This window comes from Callithrix jacchus, chromosome 1, assembly GCF_049354715.1.
Source record: "Callithrix jacchus isolate 240 chromosome 1, calJac240_pri, whole genome shotgun sequence".
In the NCBI taxonomy this organism is placed as follows: Eukaryota; Metazoa; Chordata; class Mammalia; order Primates; family Cebidae; genus Callithrix; species Callithrix jacchus.
The window spans coordinates 213,932,831-213,950,234 of NC_133502.1; the positions used below are offsets into that span (position 1 = coordinate 213,932,831).

A 17,404-nucleotide genomic window follows, 5' to 3' on the forward strand; every position below is an offset into this window, starting at 1 on the left:
TGGCTTGCTAACCTTTTTATTAACTGATTTTTTTTTTCTTGCTCTCAAACCGTAATAAGTTAATTTAATGGCCTTTTTCCCCCTTTCCATTTTTATTTGGTAAAGCAAGAAATCAGATAAGTCAGAACAATATTCACGAACACACAATCTTTTAAAAAAAATCCCCCCTGTACTTGGCAAGAATTTACATATAATTTGATTGCAAATTCGGAAATCAAATGCCGCTTTATTCGGTGAAAATAATAGCACTCAGGTAGTTCCACTGGATACTATTCAGGTTAGATTGTTTTTTGTCTATTTGCCATCATATTATTTAAAGCAAATAATAATATTTTTTAAAGTATGCTCAAATTATCAACAAGAAAACCTGGAAAATATACACTGCTGATGAGTATTACCATGGACAAGTTTCCAGGAAGAAAAGCCTGGTTTTCGCCTGCGGGCCACAGCCGTGCCTGAGGTCACACGTTTGAAAGTAAGGTCCAGGGAGGCTGCCGCCGTACTCGGAAGTTTACAGTATCAGGCTTCTACAGTGATTTTTTTCCTGATTTCTCCCCAGATCTGCCTAATGGGAATGCAGTCGGCTACTTCCTGCTGCCTTGCTCTCTCCGCCAGCCCCTGGCCCACAGTCCGGCCTCAGAAGGCTGGGTGGGGGGTGGGGGGTGGTGGGGGGGATGCTCTGGTTTAGTTTCTTTTTTCTCAACGGATCGACATTTAATAGTTTAGATTTTTCAGTATCCAAGACATTATGGAGACGTCATAAACAGATGCATTTAATCTAATTAAAGTGAGGACGACGAGTGTGAGGGAAGAATTACATTTTCACTTGTGTTCCAGACATTTACCTGCACCTCCAAGAATAATGATGTTTTTAAAGCCGGCCCAATAAAGTTGAGATTGCAAGTTTTCCGTGGCTCCTGGATAAGATGCCACTTCCATCATCCTAGACAATGTGCCTTTTGAGGAGCTGCTCAGCAGCTCTGGGGACTCTGGATAAAGGCAAACCAGGCTTATGATTTTTTTTTCTTTTGCCTTTGTCTCAAAGTAGTTTGCAGGTTTGAGAGTCCATTTTGATAGGCCTGCTTCAGCACGGCATGTGCTCCTGCGGCAGGATGGGTTTATTTCCACTCTCAGCTATTCATACGCAAGACCTCTAAGCATCAGTCCGCCTTGGACAAACATGAGTTTATAATTTTCATAGAAATAAAACCGTGAAAGATAATTCAGAGTCAGTAGGGTCTCAGGCTGGGAAAGGAAATGTGAGGGCATCCGTGAAAAGGGTTCTTTCCTTCTGACATGATGAAGCATTTTTGCTTTATTTCACTGTTTTTTGTTTCTGTCAAACTTGGCATTTGTTTACCGGCAACAATAATGAAACTCTGACCGGGGACCGAGCCCGTCTGAGGACAAAAGCGTCCGCCGGACACTGCACTAGTGCACCTCACCCGAAAACAGCAAACAGAAAAAGCCCCACATGCTGCCACCATTTTTCTACCTTCTTTCTTTTCTTTTCCGTGTAAAGACCATGCTGAAGTGTGCCTGCCTCTGTGAGTGATGAGCATCAGCCTTCGTGGTGCCAGCTTCACACGTGTGCCGTCACGTCTGGGTCTAAACCTGTGTAAGGGGCGCTTTGTCACCTTTAACAGGCTTTGGAAGCTCACACATCCTCGTTTCACGTGTGGCGCCTGCATATGTATCTCAGAAAGAAGTCTAACAAGCTGAAAGCATCCTAAAGGGATTCATGATGACTTTTCAATTAAGAGGAGTGCTGGAAACAACCGGAAGTCCACGAGAAGTGTGTGTTCCATCATATGTGAATATATTGTATCTAATGTTCATAAACACACGCTAGTGTGGAAAATGTCCCCAGAGGAATGAGGAATTACAGTTGTTTTCCACTTCAAAGGAGTACCAACAAATCTGAAAATATGAATTAAGGATGATGGGCCGATATCCCCGATTATATATGCGTCTATCAAATGCCAAAGCTAGATTCTTGGCTTTAAATGAGGAATGAGCAAAGGCACCACGCAAACTCAATGTTTTAAAAATAAAAATGTCACCTTTCAAGAAGTGGGCGCTGAATTAATTTTAGTTGATTGATTCTACAATTGTTAAAATGGAATCATCAGAAATTGGGAAGTTAACATTTTTCTGAAAAGTTTATGTGCTACTTATAATATTTTATTGTACAGGGCTAGATAAATTCCTCTAGAATAAGGGGAAAAAAAGAAAGGAGAAAAAAATGATTTTGAACTCAAATGATTTGTTAAGTTGGGAGGGACCACAGGAGCTTTTTCCTGAAATCAAGATTTCACAGATAACTTCTTTAAAATTACTGTAACAAACTTCAGCTGCCCGCAGATGGAACTCATACTGGATTTGGGATTTGGTTTTGGGGAATTGTCAATTACAAGTTGTTTGGAATTTGACCACACTGGTCTTACTTATTGAAAGACTCCCATTTTATTTTAAAAAATCAAATGTGACTTCACACACCCCGGGTGACTAATTCATATATAAAAACAGTTTCATTTTCCTGTGTCCAACTATCTTAGCTTTTAGATCTGGTTAACTTCAAGGTTAAGGTCAGATTTTTCATATGAGCCCTTTCTACAAAAAGAGAAGAAACGCTTTAACTAAACTTATCACTACAAGAAAATATTTCATTGCTGCCCTCCCCCCAAAAAAAACAAAACGCTAAAGAAGAAAACCTGTGCTTTTTGTTTCTGGCTATTTTATAGGTCAACTTTAATTTCTAATTTTAAAAGAAAATGAAGTTCATTTTTTTAATTCCAAAAAAGTGGTAATGTAAGCAATCAGACAAGAAGAGACAGGGACCTGGAAAATAAGTCTACGTAATATTTACAGGATGAACCTGTATTTTAAAAATCGATTTCACAATCGTCAGAGACGTAGATAGGTATTTTCACTCCTGCGCTTGGTTTTCAATGACGCACAGAGGCGGGGGTTTTTTAGCATCATCAAAGGTTTGTACCTCTGCTAATAATATTTTATCCATCGATTTTTCAACTCTGCATGCTAAATTTGATTCTACAGTTTAGAATCTTGCAAGGTGCTGCTTCCCGAGTGCTCCTTGCCCGTTGACTTTCTGCCTGAGAGGAGGCAGTGGACACAGAGCCGCACGCTCCTTCCCTCGCTCTTTCCACTTCTCCCAAACTGGAAGTCCCTCGCACGTAGAATGCTGGAAATTTACAGAAGGACTCCAAGGCTCCCTGAGAAACTTCTCGGGTTGGGAAAAACCTTGTCAACGCACACCTGGACCTACAGATTTGGAAAAAGTAACTGGCGGTGGCCAAAAACCAAACACTCAACCACCCGAACACAGTCTGCAAGAAACACAGAGTTCTTTGACGTGACAAGAAGAATTATAAATAAAATAGCTCCAAGGCAGACAGGCTGAATGAGCCCTTTAAGACAGCCTGTTGTTGCCTCAACGTTTAATGCTTAGAATATTAAATGTTGCTTCCGTGAGGAGAGTATCCTGGGATACGTGTGCATGCACGCATATGTATGTGTGTGCATACGTGTGTATCTGTATGTTTGTGTAGTGATAAATGTTTTGTGGCCTTGATGGCGTGGGTGCTGATCGAGGGCCTAGTGGAATGCCCCTAGCCTAGAGGAAGGAGCAGGCCCTACCTGGGTTACTCCCTTCCTCATTACACGAGCGCAAACACCAAAAGCCAGGGAAAACAGCACTGCTGTAGACTACAAGGGCAGATCTCGGATAGAGAAGAGCTTTCTCTGCTGTGAATGGTAAGCCAGGCCGGCCTCATTTATCATCATCAGGACAAAACACAAGCAAGTCGGTGTCGGGAGCGCGGCGCGGCACCAGGGCACCGGGGAAGGTGTGCCCTCTGCCAGGCAGCTCTGGAGGACGCATGACGCCATCCCCCGGGAGAGAAGGCCCAAGAGTGTGGAACGGGCTGGGGTTTGAGCGCAGCAGACACGTACCCAGTCCAAGTTGGGCAGGTCAAGGAGGGCTGCAGGCGACAGGCTTGGACCCCAGGATAAACACTTAGGGCTGTCTGGCGTATATCGCAGGAGGGTCTCCAAACTGTCCAGTCCAATCACCCAAAGTGGGGGCCATCTCGTTGTCATGTCTGAAGGCCTTCAGAGGCCAGGGATGCTCTCTGTTTTGACTCCCTCTCTCACCGTGCTCAGGCCGCCTCTTTCTCACAGCCAGTGCAGAGGGTTTTGACACCACGGTTCGAGTCAACAAAATCATCCGGATCACTTAGTAAGTGCTAGGTGCCATGTGAGTCACTAACCATTTGAACCCTAAAACAACGCACTCGAAGTAGAGGTTTTTTTCTAAGGTAGTGGGGACAGCACCTCGCATGTCCAGAGCAAGCACTTTGTCATTTACGCAATGCATTCTCACCTCGCCTCATGTGACTCTTCACGGCCGTGCGACAGACAGAACAAGAACTCTCCTATCTCTTTAAAGACTGGGGAAACTGAGGCCCAGGTGAGTGGAGTGGTGACTAGGCCTGATACTGAACAGACTTGGGGACCCAACTGCTGTGTACACACGTGCACGTTGCTATTTTTGTTTTTTTAAGGAAAACATCACCATCCATCCCTTCACACTCATACACACATAGGCTTATTTTATGAACAGTTTCCAGGCAAAACAGAGCCCCATTGAAATGTAGGTCCTTAGCTGGTCCGGCTTTGGCAACTCTGCCCCCACCTTCCCTTCAGTGGCTTCTACCATCCGAGGTGCCCACCCTTCCCTGCCAGGTGCATCCTGATCAGCCCCCAAAACTAGACTGGGACTAATAGGTCTTGGGTGTAAAATCACAGACACAATTGCCCCACTGGAGTCCGTGTCACAAAGCTGCTTTGCCTAAGCTGAAGGATCATAATAACCTCGTCCTCTATTCTCATCTGCCGGACTGCCAGCCCCTGCAACCAGAGCCTCCCTGGCCGGGCACCTGGGGTGGTTCCAAGCCCCACTCAAGCCTCATCCCTGCTTACAGCGCTCTGTGAACCTGGCAGCCACCTGCCCCAAGGTCTCAGTATCAAAGGCTGATCAGTGTTGAGCACATCCTGGGAGAAGTCCCACCATCTCATGTCTGCAAGCACGGCTGAGAGAGGGGTGGCAGGGTCCCCAGCCTGGGCATCAGCATTCCACGGAGGCAAACTTATGCTGATCAGATTGGATTGTTGCTCCTCAGGAAGGAGAAAGGCTATGTAGAAGCAGTGGCCTCGGGAGGAATGCCCAGAAGTGAGGAAGGCAGGTAAAGAGACACTGGGCTGCTATTTGGCAGTTGTTCTATGAAAGCCAAGAATCGTAAGGCATGTCGCCCAGGGGCCCCGGTTCCCAGATGGAGATCTGCCCTGCACACCCGGAAGGTGACTACCACACCTGCCTCCCCCTACTCATGGCAGGACCCCTACCCAGCTCCATCCTCACAACAAACAGCTCGGCATATACGACAACTCCTGAACGACACGCCTTCCCAAAGCCACATTCCACGTTAGAACAGTCCACCCTGCAATCGAGAAGCTCCAAAACAAACTCAACATGAAAAAAAAAAAAGCTTCCTGTGCAAAGCGTAGCACTATTTGCAGCTGGGGAACAAAACTGAAATAATTGAGAATCAGGCAGAGGGCCCTGCCTGGCCATCCGCTCCTCTTCAGAGGCAGAGACTCAAGACAGTCCTTTTTCTTCTTTCCTTTTTGCACCTAAGTCCAAAAGAAAGTACCTTTAAAAATCAGACAGAATCCTTACAAAAATTACAAGGAGCTGAGTCTCAAAAGCTTCTTGAGATAAAAATAAGAACCTTGTCCAACATTTGAGGAAAAACAAAACAGAAAGATGCGAAATGGTCGAGGCCTGAGTTTCGTGTGAGCGGATGCATTCATGGCCTCAGCATCCTCCTCCGGTCTAGAACATTCCCAGGTGCTGAAAAGATGGTGATTTGGAGGGAAACGAAGGTTGTGGGGAGGGAGCCCACGTGCAGAGGGTCTGATGGGTTCCGTCTTCCCACACCAGGGGATGTGGGGTTCTCATAGATGGGGCGTCTTTTCTTTCCCATGTGACAGGCTTCCAAGCAGAAATAAAGAGCAGAGAAAGAAAGACCAGGACTAATAAACCTCTCCTCCTCTGCATCCAGGCCATCTGAGGTCCTTAAGGGGCCTGCAGAGGCGGCTTACCGGCCCCGGGACCCCGGGAACAGTGTCGCCGCGGCCTCCCCCAGCCCGCCCCAGGCGACAGGCACCCACGTGGCCGCGAGAGTGCGCGGGGACCTTCCGCGGACCAGGAGCACCCTTGGCCCCGGGGCGGGAGGCACGGGCCGGTCTCAGCCAAACAGCGTCAGGTCTGGCCGGGCCAGGGCCCGGGCCCGCAGCGGCTCTCTATGCCGGGAGGCCTCGGTGCGCCTCCTCCAGGCAGCCCCAGGGTTCGCGCGCCAGGCAGGGCAGTGTGCCGCACCAGGCCTGGGGCTCCGGGTCCCCAACGGGCAGGGCGTCCGGTCTGCAGCGGGGCGGGGCGGGCCACCGGGGTTCGAACCGAGGCCCAAAGTCGGAGTCTGGGGCCGGGGTCCGAGTCCAAGTGCGGGCGGGGCACCTGGTCCGCCTGGGCAGGGACGAGGGTTCGAACCGGGGTCCCGGGCCGGGGTCGGGTCGTTGGTTGGCGGGCGGGTCCGGGGCCTGAGTCCGAGGGCGCGTCCCAGCCGGAGTCCGGGGTGCGGTCGGAGCAGAGGCGGCGGCACGCGCCCCAATTAGCCGCGGGCCGGGCGGCGGGGCTGCCCCATTGAGGGCGAACAAAGGGCGCGACCCCGGGGTCAGGAGTCGCGGGCGGCGACCGCCGCTTTGTTCGGCGCCTGTTTACTTTGCACAAGCGGAGCTCACAATATATTGACTAAAGCGGATTAGGGGGTCGCGCCCCGGAGGCCCGGGCGGGCTGCGGGCGGCTCCAGGGCCCGCGGGACCTCCCAGCCGGGCGCGCCTGGCCGAGCCGGCCCCGTCCCCGTCCCCGCCACCCAGGCGCCCCCTGCCTCGTCTCCGCCCCTCTCTGCCAGGGAAACTGAGGCTCCGGAGGGCGGGGCCCGGGGAGAGGGGGCTCTGCGGCCGGCGGGCCGCCCCGGGGACCGCCCGGAGCCAATGGGACGCGGTGGGGTTGCCCTGGGCCCTGCATTTTAAAGAATTCTGCCCATCCCGATACCGCAGGTCCTGGGAATCCATTTTACAGGGAAGCAAGTCGCACTTGCCTGAAGGCTAAGAAATATTAGTTGGAAACATGGACAGGTTTTTCCATATAACAAAAATCCTGGCACATTATGGTTAAGAAAGAAAATTCTTGTCTCTTAATGCAAGCGGTGCGCTCCTGTCGTGAATAGGCAGGTGACTTAGTGCAGAGAACTATTTTAAGGGCAATACAAGCTTAAGAAAATAATTGTTTTCTTTCTTTCTTTCTTTCTTTCTTTTTTAAATCAGGCAACTGATGAGTCTAAATAAACCGCTAGGATTCCCACTCGAAGACCACAATGTATTATCTGACACTGTGAATCCAGGTTCTATGGACTTCTTCAGTAATCAGCTTGCAGAATCTTTTAAATTGTCTTTAAAACCCAAACGGGGGAAGCAGAAAGCCCAAAGTGAAAATCAGGCAGCATGGCTCGCCATGGGAGGGTGGTCATCCCACCGAAGATTCAAGAAGAAGACTGTCGTTTCTCCCTTCTTAATGCTATTGTTAGGAGACAAAAACACTTCCCCAGTCCACAGAAAATCTTCACTGAGATGTTTCTGCCTTGCTGTACAAGTACATGTGTTTGAACACTCATGTAGTATTTGATTAATAAGCTACCAACATACAACTCTCTTATGAAAGAAAGAATAATATTGACTTACTATTCCTATTTGTTGGCCCAACGAATACTTCTGCTGTATGTATCATTCGTCCCCAGTGACTGAAAGAAAACGTGCCATTTGTCTCTATTTGTCTGTATTTCTATAACGAGCCTTCAAAAATGGCTTTTCCCTGATTATAAAAATACCATGTGTTTAAGGAAAGCACAGGGAAGCACAAAGTATATGCAATTTAAGACTAAAATACAAAGATAGGTAAGACATAATTTCAGTAGTAAATAAAAAATACGTGTTAAGTATAAAATACACAAGAAAAGGAAAATTCACCTACATGCCATTATCCCAAAATAACATCCTGTTGTATTTCCCTCCCAACTCCTGCTCAGTGCACATATGCAGACAGGGACATGCTTCACATACGTACGTGCTGTAGGAAAGTGTTGTACCCCATACATACCCATGCCATTCCAAACGCTTTGCCAACACCATATTTTTATTTTTATTTATTTTTATTTTTTGAGATGGAGTTTTGCTCTTGTCACACAGGCTGGAGTGCAATGGTACGATCTCGGCTCACTACAACCTCCACCTCCAGAGTTAAAGTGACCCTCCTGCCTCAGCCTCCGGACTAGCTGGGATTACAGGAACAAACAACCAAATTCAGCTAATTTTTGTGTTTTTAGTCAAGGCAGGGTTTCAGACGTTGGCCAGGCTGGTCTCGAACTCCTGACCTCAGGTGATCTGCCTGCTTTGGCCAACCAAAGTGTCAACACCGTTTTAAGGGTGACACAATGTTCCATTATTTAGCTGTGGGATAATTTACTGTCATGTCCCCTATGATTCTCTATGTCATGTCTTGCTAATATTTCTATACTGTAACTAACACTGCGAACTATGATCTCGCCTGTGAAATTTGTCTGCAACTTGAGTTTGTAATAAATCTTGAATGATCTGTTGCTAAGACGTTGAGGCCACTACACTATTCTAAGGGGTTAAGGCGGACCTCACAGACTGCATTTCTCCTATCACGAATGTACTGGCTATTCTAAAAATGCCTTTGGATCAGTTACTCAGAAGGCAATAGGGAGGTCGGTGTGGTTCCTGTCCAAGGCCTGGTTCTGGGACCGGCCAAGGCATGTGCATGATTGTGACATGGTATTGGGGGACTGTGCTCTTGCACTGAAGCTCTGGTGGATTTCTGCCTACCACACCACTTGGCCCTAATGCGGGTGTAAGCCAGGGCCATAACGCTGAACACCTTGGAAACATTATCCAAACAGTTCCAATGAAACTTTGCACGTCTAAGAAGTGGTTTGTTTTATTTGGTCCAAGCATCTATCTTTCTTTCTTTCTTTCTTTCTTTCTTTCTTTCTTTCTTTCTTTTTTTTTTTTTTTTAGACGAAGTGTTGCTCTGTCGCTCAGGCTAAGTGCCGTGGTGCAATCTCAGCTCACTGCAACCTCCACTTCCCAGGTTCAAGCAATCTCCTGCCTCAGCTTTCTGAGTAACTGAGACTACAGGCACACGCCGCCATGCCCAGCTAATTTTTGTATTTTTAGTAAAGACAGGGTTTCACCATATTGGTCAGGCTAGTCTGGAACTCCTGACCTCAGGCGATCCACCCGCCTTGGCCTCCCATAGTGCTGGGATTATAGGAGTAAACCACCATGCCTGGCCCCGAGCATCTTTCTTTGCTGAGAATCCAAGCATTGAAGCTGCTTTTTACACGCTTTCCCCCAATCCATGTTGCCGTGTCCCTGGATTTTCTGTCAGGGATGGCCTGCGTCTTCCCACCTCCCAGCCCGCTCCCGCACGGGAAGGCCTAGCATGCTCACCTCCACGGCCCAGGCCCTGCGAGAGACTGGGTTTCATGCCACTCGCTCCCGTTCCCTGACGTCCTGAGCCCCCCTGCAGGCCTGGCTTTGCCATGGGGCTGTGCTGGCCGTGTGTCAGGGCTGCCCCAACAGGGCTCCCAGCATGGCAGAACAAGGAGCCTGGGTGCTGGGGAGCCTGAGGTCTTTTCCCTGAGCACCCAGACCCTGAGCGGGGCCCCCGAAGGAGGCAACCAGAGAGAAGCAACAGCCACTGAGGATCAGAAGGGCCAAGGCGACAAGGAGGACCAGTCATAAAAGCCCACGGCGTTATCTGAAAACAGATGCTACAAGAATTGATGAAAGCCACTCAGCAGAGAGCAGAGCCTGGAAGGAAACACAGGAAAATGCGACCAGAGCTTGCCTCTGCGTGGGAGAAAGGATGAATAATTCTTCCCTTATGTGCGTTTTTCTATATTTTCCAAATTTTCTATAGTGAGCATATGTTCCTTTCATGACCAGAAAAAGGACTATATGACTGATATGATCGTATTTATTATAAGTCAAATAGATAAATTTCATTATGAGAATGAAGTGAATTATTGTTAACAGTTGCAAGATTAACATAAACAATCATCGTCGTGTTTGCCAGAAAAGTTATTAAGATGATAGCAGTTGTTCTCGTGTCTCCAGCACGTCACCCTTCAGAGAAACTTTCAAACAGAAAATGAAACCGGGCAGCTCGGCTATGCAAATATTGGTGGCTGTTGTCAGATTCCTGCAACAGCCCTTGACAGTGGGCTGGGCTGGGTGCCGTTCTCATTTTAAATCCGGGGAGCGGAGGCTTGGAGGAATAAAGGGAACAGCCCCAGGGCTTGAACAGAGCCCTGGGGTCCCCCATCCCCTACTGTAGCTTCCGGGCTGCTTTCCCTGGGGATCCAACCTGTTTCCTGTTGTCCCCAATCTTAATTTTTTCCCCACTATTAGAGGTAGTACCAGCATCCAGGCTGGGACTGCAATTTGTGAAGATTGCATTGGCTTCTTTAAAAGAATAATATTTGCACGGGTCTCTCAACCACTCGAGGGGCACTATCTAGCTTGCGGGTCATGCTGGGAAGTGGCCCGATTGCCTGTGACAGTTACTTAGCCAGGCAGGGACTGTTATCCACATGATGACATTGGAACTGAATGCCACACTCCTCCTTGGAAGTAAAAGCTGTGTATAGGACAAGGACTCGGGACACATGCGTGGGACAATCTCTGTGGCACGAGCCCAGCCCGGAAGAACTCCTTCGTCAGAAACACCCCTTTTCTGACCTTAGTTTTGAAAAATGGGCCATTTCCAGCCCCTAATAACGGAGAGGGAACCAGTCTCCAAATTCAATGTACTTGATCTTAAGTATCTTTCTTTAAAAGTGAGTCAAAAGGCTAACTAGCATACTGTTGTCTTCTCTGTAAGGCACTTTCTAAATTTGGATTAAAAAAAAAAATCGTACTCTAGCTTGAAAATCCAGTGGCTCTCAGAATGCAAGGAAGATACACCACTCTTTGTGCTAAAATCATCTTAAGCGGTTTAAAATAAATCAGAACAAAATGATGTGAGCCGAGCATATGTCTCCCATCCTTGTTTTCTGAAGGCCGAGTGGGCCGAGCTGCCTAGCACAGACCAGTTCTGTCCGAAAGCTGCCTGGGTCCAGATCCCCGTGGTCAATGATTTTAACAGAGAGGCACAATGTCGCCTGGACAAAGAGAACTACGTCTTCCGCCTTCCAAACACAGCCTCAGTTCTAGACAAGGATTACATTCTAAAATAAATCATTACAGAATATAATCAACAGGTAAGATGAGTACATTGAAGACATATATTTCCTCCAAGAAAAACGTCTGGCACTTGGGATTTTTAAGCTGTAAGTAGATGTGCACATTTTCAAAAGACCTTTCTTTTCCTTCCCTTCCTCACACTGGGCACAGCAAAACATCTCTGCCTTCTAAAATAAAAACACATGCCACTTTAATTTAGCGAGGAAAAGGCAGAATGCACGATCTTTGCAGATATATATTTTTTAGTTAAAAAGTGAGACTGAGAACTTCATTTTATACCTTTTAAGGGGAAGTCACCCTCCTCCCCGTGGGTCAGTAACTGAATGCCAAATCACAGCAAAACATCGAATTCCATCTCCAAGGCTCTAGAATCTCCATCTAGAAGGAGAGATTTTAATTGTAACCTCTAAACAGCAAATGCTGACGTGAGCCTTGCTTTCAGAGAGTCTCCAGACTGTGCCAGAACATGACTAATTTATTTTATCTTATCCATCTATCTATACACAGGATTAAAATATTCATATCAGTCTGTTCACTTTAAAATGTGCAGCTCCAGACACCAGCTCCAGGGCCACTCCTTAATTTCTCACAGTTTTGGCTTTTCATTGTTTCCAGAAATGCACAGTCCTTGAATGGCGAGTGCTTGCAAACGCTGATGAAATCTTTAAGTGGGGAGCCCTGAACACTGGGTTCTCTCACTAATCTGAAAATCTCCTCTCAGGCTGCGTGGACGCTGCCCGGCCACAGTGACGGAGCTTTTCCAATGCCTGCTTCCCGAGACGGCCCGTGAAATCATGCAGGCCCGAGCCCGGCTTCTAGAAGGAGTGCGCCTCTGGCCAGGGTGGCTGGTGGAAACCAGAGCGTGGCCAAGGGAGCCCCGGCCAGGCTGCCAGGTAGGCAGCAGGCGGCAGGGGGTTAATGTGGGGAGCAGGCAGGGGTGGGGTGGGTGGGAAGCCAGCTGGGGAAATGGGGGCTGCAGGGCCCAGCCCGACCAGGCACAGACACAGGGGGCTCTGTCTGCCTGCCCGCTGCCCTGGCACTGTGACTAACCGCCCCACTATTGTGAGTCTGAAGTCAGCCCTTTGTGTCGTCCCCTGGTGTCTGGGAGCACAGCCGAAGAAGCCTTTCCAGCAGCCCCCCTCATTCTGGAACCTGCAGCCCCAACACCCATTCTTTCAGCTCTCAGGGTTGCTGGGGGCTGATGAACCAGTGGAAGCATCCCTCTCCCCAGCCAGGAAGGGCCACCAGCAAAAAAGACGCAGAAAACCAGTCTCCACTACTCTGGGTGGGGAAGTGGGGGGCACAGGGACCTGGTAAACCTGCATGCCCACCCAGGTAGCCCCTCCTCCACATGCAGCAACTGAGCCCTTGACATGGGGAGAGGCCGAATCGAATGTGAAAAAATGGCAGAATACCCCGTTCGTAGTTTCATCTAAGCAACACATTGAAATCGGATTTGGGAAATGCGTATTAGATTACAATGAATTTTGGTACTAACGGGAATCTCACCTGCTTATTTTCACTTTCCAACAATGTGGCTATTAGAAGATGCTAAACTACAGACGTGGCCCTCGTCTGTGGCTCACGTTGTTTTGTGTGAGCTCGTGGGTTTGGGGGTGCAGGAACCTTGAAGGCTGCTTTCTCCTAGGGAGACAATGGCACTCCCCATGCATCATTGTCAGGAATACCAGGCCCTCACAGCCACACTGTCTCCTGACCCTGGCCTTGCAGTCCCCTGTTTTGAGAATTGGGACTTACACATGCTGGTGTCTGGGAGTCCTTTGTCAAACACTCGCGTGCACACGAGGACACCTGCACACTGATATGCACCTACACCGACACGCATGGACACACACACAGCCCTGGCTCCCGTCGACCGCAGGCTGGAGCAACCTGTCCCATCTAGCCTTCGTGGAAGCCAGATTCAAAGGGCACCCAGGTGCGCCAACCTCCCCAGGAGCCAGACGTCTGACCCTTTGTCCTGGGACAGACAGGACCAACCCAGGACACTCCTGCCTTTCCTGGGCTGGGGCACTTTTGGCTTCCTGAGCCCCTTTCTCTATTAATACTAAAAATCATATTTTACGACTGCATCAGCTTAAAGACCAATATAACCAGGTTGAATTCATTATCATATATTCATTATTTTTATAGTCATTTTTTTCTTCTGATTTTAAAAGAAATTAAAACGAAAGCATGTCATGAGTCCTAGGCTCTGTGCCTTGGCGCGGCGGCCCAGACCATCCCTCTGAGCCCCGTGTCTCGCCCAGCGAGGGGCACTTAGGGCTTGCCTGCCGTTTGCCCAGTGATTAGTCACCTTCTGAGCTCATTCCCTAAGTCCTGCCCTGAATCTACAGTGTGTGAAGCCCTCGTCTCCCACATTATTTTTAAAGCGGAAATCAGAAGGAAGGCCTGGGATGCCAGTGTGGCTGAAGGCCCCAGGTCAGCAGGAACCAAGACCCCACACAGCACAGGGCTGGGGCCTCCAACCCGGGGCCGGGACACCATGCTTAACACCAAGAGGAGGCCAGCAGACTGGGCAGTGACTGGTACCGTGAGGTGCAGCCTCCAAGGGCACCAGGCCCCCACTGCCTTCCATCCTCCACCCTGATGCAGGTGCCACGGGGCCCCAGGTTCTGGATGGAGGTGCCGAGCAGGCTGGGCTTTCTGGTCCCCCAGAACCAGCGTCGGCCGCTCTGGCCTTTCCCTTCTCAGGGTGCCAAGGCGCCAGGCCCGGGTCCAAACCCTGCTCAGGAAGGATGGGCCGGTGCAGGAGATGGTTAAAATTCTGCATCCTTTTTGCATCCGCCTCCAGAGGAAGCGCTGCTTTTTTTTCCCCCCTGAAGCAGGGCGGGGCCGGGGAAAAGCTGAGAGCAGCAATTTGCAGGCCTTGGGATGTTTTTCTCCTTGACAGCCCAGCCCCGCCTTGCTCCGGCCCTTCCTCCGAGCCCTGTGGCCACGGCTCGGGCTTGGTGTCTGCCACTCCTGCTGCTGCTCCTGCCCGGGCCCCTGCACACGCATCCTCCCCTCAGAGCCCCAGCCAGCCCCAGTCGGCGGGGAGGCCGGCTGGGGGCAGGCGGGCAGCGATGCCCGTGTCGGCCGCAGCTGCCTGGCACTGCCCTCCTTTGTGCCTGCCTCCTCTGCCAACCTCCGCTCTCCCCCCGCACCCATGAGGCCTGCTCCTGGGCCTGGCCGCTGGCCTGTTGCCCACCAAGTGCCCACCCTGTGCCCACCCAAGGTGCCCTCACCTTCTGGGCCCCAGGCCCCTGGCCTCAGATTCTGCTGGTGCCCAGGTCGCCGGGCCCCGTCCTCTGTGCTCTGCGTTCGCCCCACCCTGCTGCCCGAGCTCGGCGGCGAGCCTGGCATGGTGCCAGGCTGCCTGGGAGCCCAGCCCAGGCAGGGCAAACTTTCCAGTGAGGGTGTGTATGGTGGGGGGGGCTGCAGGGTGAGGGTGGTGCCAGGGGAGGGAGAGGGCCCCAGGTGCCCGGCGGTCGGCCCCCAGCCCCCAGCCCCTGGCCAGCCTGCAGGGGCCTCCCCTGCCTCCCGACTCCGAGTCCCACAGAGGCGCAGACAACATGAGCGCTTGAGTCCCAGCAGCCATGTGCAGGAGCCGGCAAACAAACAAAAGCCCTTATTTATTTATTTAGTTCACACACCCAGATAAGGAGGCGCCTTTTGTGCACATAATTTCACACACATCAGAACGGAGGCGATGCCACGGTACTCCCCACAGCCCGAGAGCCCCGGACCGCTGCCCGGCCCTCATGAATAATTGCATCGCCTCGGCCTGGGCATTTCCATATTTAAATCGGACAGCAGCATATGATTAATTAAGAAGGAAAAAGGCAAAAAGGATGAAAAGCAGTGGGGGTAGGGAGCCGGACACTCTGGGCAGCGCAATGTGCCAAGGTGCCCGAGGCAGCTTAACTCCTCCCATGCCAGGGCTGAGGGGGAGGCCACAGCAGGAGCAGGAGGGGAGGCTCCCGAGACCCTTGGCCTGGAGGGGGGCATGCCCTTGGCCACCGTCCTGTGTCGAGTGCCACCCCAGCCTCACATGCCGCCCGGGGAAGGTTCTCTTCCTCCAGTTCTTATTCCAGGAAGCTCAAGCTTGCTCAGGTCAGAATGTGCCATGCCAGTGCTGGGAAAGGGACACACCTAGGCCCCGACCCCACGCCCCTGCCACGTGCAAGTTGCAGTGCTGCCCCCTCAAACTCTCACAAGCCCCCTCCTCCAAAGAGCTGTTCCCTGGTTCTTCTGGCCCTGAGAGCAGCTGGCCCGTCCCGGGAATGGGGCAGGAAGGCCTGCCGCCCTTCTAGAAAGATTCTGGGCTAAGTAAGTGCCAGGGAAGGCACTTATATTCCTAAGACAAGAGGTGGCCTCGTGGAGCCCTGGATTTAGAGTCTCGCCATCAAGGTTTGGCTTTATCCTTTGCCAACTGTGTGGCCTGAGGCAAGTTATCTGGCCTCTCTGGGCCTCAGTCTGCCTAGCTGCAAAATGGGAATGATATGAACGCCCACTCTTCCTGCCCCATGGGGTCCAGGCAAGCAGAAGCCTCTCCTGGTTGGCAGAGAAACTGCCTGAGTTCGTTCCCAGCCCCGTTGTCCTTGTGGGGGGGCTGAGGTTTCAGTCAGATCCCCAGGACCATGCAGTCCTGCCCTGCCGAGGCCCCAGGACAGAGGTCAGAAATTTGCTGAGAAAATAATCTGAATTCTTGTGGCCAAGAGTGTCCTAGGGCCACCAGGCCTGGCTTGGTTGTGGGGGGCCCGTGTGCCCTTGAGTGTATGTGGGAGTGTGTGGAGCAGGAGGGCTCTGGGGCAGGACCAGCTGCCCAGCAAGAGCCTCCTAGGGGGCCTCTGGGGTCTGGGTGGTATTATTATCAGCCCGCTTTGTGGCTGGGGAAAGTCAGGCACAGAGAGGTCAGAGGAGCATGCCCGAGATCACACCAAAGTGGGGGGCCTGGGATTTAAAGTCTGAGCACCCCAACTTCCATCCTAAAGCTTTGCTTTGCTTTTTTTTGAGACAGGGTCTCACTCTGTTGCCCCAGCTGGAGTGCAGTAGTGTGATCACGGCTCACTGCAGCCTCGACCTCCCAGGCTCAAGTTATCCTCCTGCCTCAGCCACCCAAGTAGCTGGGACTGCAGGCGTGGGCCACCATGCCAGGCTGATTTTTGTATTGTGTGTGTGTGTGTGTTTACCTTTGCTCAGCTTGGCCTCAAACTCCTGGGTTCACGCAACCTTACTGCCTTGCCCTCCCAGTGTGCTGGGATTACAGGTATGAGCTACCACGCTCAGCCCAAACCCAGGGCTCTTAACCACCCTACTATGCACTGTGCTGGCCCTGGTCAAGGGAGAGAATTCCCATCAGGCAGAAATGTGTTACAGAGAGGCAGCTAAGCATGCTCCACAATGGGTGGCACAGTCCCCCTCACAAACCACCCCTCAGATCAAACCCCGGGGAACTCTGTTCCCTCCAGCCCGTGGGCAAGGAATGCATAGCACCAGGCAATGGAGCTAAGAGGCCTGCACTCCTCCAGAGAGCTGTGTGTCTCTGGGAAAACTGACGCGCTTCTCTGAGTCTGTTGCGACAGCTTTACCAGCAGAGGTATGAGTGCAGGCCTTCTTGGCTGCCTGTCAGTGGATGCACTGGCCTGTGCCCCGGGCTCTGCGGGGGCCACACTGACATTGCCACACACCCACCCTCCTGCTCATGCAACAGCCCGTTCACACCCGGGTTTCCACCAGCCGAAGGCTTCTTGGGAGGAGCGGACTCTTCTCCACGGACAAAACACAGCCCCTTTGAGGGCCCCAGCTTCCTTACCTATGAGATGAGGAAAGAAATCTTCACTTCCCACTGGGCTTGGGGGGATGAAAAGGTAACCTCCATAAAGTGGCCTCGAGTGTGGGGAAGCCACCCAATAGGTGACATTCCCCACAT

The 17,404-nt window shown here is 51.0% G+C and overlaps 2 long non-coding RNA genes and 1 other non-coding gene across 3 annotated transcripts in view; 1 reads left to right on the top strand and 2 right to left on the bottom strand.

Moving 5' to 3' along the window:
* LOC144578436 (uncharacterized) lies at positions 1-14,808 on the bottom strand. The gene is made up of 2 exons (XR_013524215.1): positions 14,718-14,808; positions 1-11,847 (listed from the first exon to the last, which is right to left on the bottom strand). It is a non-coding gene; the product is annotated as an uncharacterized LOC144578436 (long non-coding RNA).
* LOC100415298 (PRR34 long non-coding RNA) lies at positions 14,451-16,747 on the top strand. The gene is made up of 2 exons (XR_143898.6): positions 14,451-14,888; positions 16,675-16,747. It is a non-coding gene; the product is annotated as a PRR34 long non-coding RNA (transcript).
* The window catches only part of LOC144578437 (uncharacterized), an 8,838-nt gene continuing 6,507 nt past the window's right edge, over positions 15,074-17,404 (bottom strand). Inside the window, exon 2 of the long non-coding RNA XR_013524217.1 lies at positions 15,074-17,287. This is a non-coding gene — a long non-coding RNA (uncharacterized LOC144578437). The remainder of the gene's footprint in view (positions 17,288-17,404) is intronic.